Source organism: Mustelus asterias, chromosome 18, assembly GCF_964213995.1.
Source record: "Mustelus asterias chromosome 18, sMusAst1.hap1.1, whole genome shotgun sequence".
Lineage (NCBI taxonomy): Eukaryota > Metazoa > Chordata > Chondrichthyes > Carcharhiniformes > Triakidae > Mustelus > Mustelus asterias.
In genome coordinates, this window is record NC_135818.1 from 5,043,302 (window position 1) to 5,045,507 (window position 2,206).

Sequence of the window (2,206 nt, forward strand, 5' to 3'; positions counted from 1 at the left end):
TAACACCAGAATGGCTGAAAATAATTTTAAATACTTGGAATTCAAAAGACCTGATGTCAGCGTGCCTCAACTGGAGCATTTACCTTAGCGTTGTGGATTTTAAAAAGAATGTACGGTTGGCTGACAGGCCTTTGAAGTTTAGCCAAGTCTGCGTGCTGACCTGATTTCACTTTATGCACCTATTCTGTTTAACATTAGCTTTCAAATATTAGAACTTCTCCAAGCTAAAAACTTAAACATTTAGCCAAACCTATAAGCTCCCAGGTCACTTACAAGTTCAGTGGCCCATTGTGGGCCTCTAATTTGTATTGCTAATGTCGACATGAAGTCAGAAGGTACTTGCACACACCGGATGATCTAATGATACAGGCTCTTAGCAACAATCTTAAATCAGCCACTTTCCAATTACCCACTGAAACCAACCAAAATCATGACAAAAGGCTTTCAAGTCTATTTCCAATTTAGAACCATATATCAAACACTCAGTTTCACCTATCCGGGTGCACTGCAAAATAACTTGCCACAATTATACTCTTAGGAATCATTTCTATAATGTTTTCCTAGAGAAATGTGTTTCTAAAGTGTGTGGTCTCACAAACCATGAGGAGGATACATAGTGTTCTCTTCTGAGCATTGCTTTTAGCAACTGTTCGGTGTCATTGATGAGTGTTCCTTTGCTCTCTTGTGGGGTGGCACAGTGGTTAGTACTGCTCCCTCACAGCACCAGGGACCCAGGTTCGATTCCCACCTTGAGTTTGCACGTTCTCCCCATGTCTGTGTGGGTTTCCTCCGGGTGCTCCGGTTTCCTCCCACAGTCCAAAGATGTGCGGGTCAGGTGGATTGGCCATGCTCAATTGCCCCTTAGTGTCAGGGTGACTAGCTAGGGTAAATGCATGGGGCTATGGGGATAGGGCCTGGTTGGGATTGTGGTCGTGCAGACTCGATGGGCTGAATGGCCTCCTTCTGCACTGTAGGGATGCTATGAATTACTTTGCTTAGATTTTGTGAAGAAAGAATTCAACGCTTCCCAAAGCGTTAGGGCTTTACAGGAAATCAAGTTGTGCATATTGATATGCAATGTCATCCAGAACTAACTATGTGAAAAAATATTGTGTAAAAATAATATTTTCAAGGTCTAATTATGCTACAAAGTCAATGCTTTTCAATAAACTGGTGTTTAGTTGCAATTACAATACGTTCAATACATTCAGGGTGGGATTGTACAGCCGCGCTCGTCCTGAGACCATAAAAGCCTGAGGTCAACGGACCTTTCCATGTCCACCCCCTGGCCCGCTCCAATTCCCATAGCGGGCAGGGCAGTAAAATTCCAGCCTCAATCTGCCATCGTGTTGCTCTCAATCCCCATTCACTTCAATTTTACAAATTGCATTTATTATTTATAGAAGAGAAAAAGGCACTGAAGGAAAAAAAAATATGATTAGGGTTTATTTCCAAAGCATTTCCATCTTATTTTGCATTATCTAAGCAACACAGTGGAAATCTGTTCAATGAGTGCTTGGAACATGTGATTGTCTACATTATGCTGTAAAAAGTATTATTTTGATCAGGCACTTTCACATTTAACCTTTATAAAGTTAAAGTTTATTTATTAGTCACAAGTACATTCACACTGCAATGAAGTTACTGTGAAAATCCCCGAGTCGCCACACTCTGGCGCCTGTTCGGGTACACTGAGGGAGAATTTAGCACGGCCAATGCACCAAACTGCACATTTTTGCACTGTATACACTACAACAAGGATACATAATAGTCAATCTTATTAAGATTTGTTCACCTTTACTTGGAACTTCAAATCCATATTCCTTTGCCAACCACAACAGAAGCATAAATCGATAAACATCAATAATAGCAAAATTGATCATTTTATTTTAAAGTGCATTAAGAAACATCTACAGACAATGCTTTTGATGGAAAGGAATAAAGTCCGGTAGGAAAATTTTGTGACCATTGTAAACCCAAGATCATTTCTTGTAAGACAAAGTACAGCTTGCTACATCATTTCCAGATACTAGTACATTTCTTGTATATAAAATAAGGAAGGTGTGCGTCTTCCCAACAGTGAAATTGAGATCCCGATTCTGCGAGTTTGAGAAATGTTGTCTTGCTGAAACATGTCACACCAGTTTCGTAAACATTCTACAAGTTTGCATTAAAAAGGTTAAAAGCAATAGCAGCAGTACAGAGC

At 40.1% G+C, this 2,206-nt stretch overlaps 1 pseudogene; it reads left to right on the forward strand.

Moving 5' to 3' along the window:
• Nucleotides 1-522: 522 nt before the first annotated feature.
• Nucleotides 523-702, forward strand: LOC144507381 (small nucleolar RNA U3; annotated as a pseudogene).
• Nucleotides 703-2,206: the final 1,504 nt, after the last annotated feature.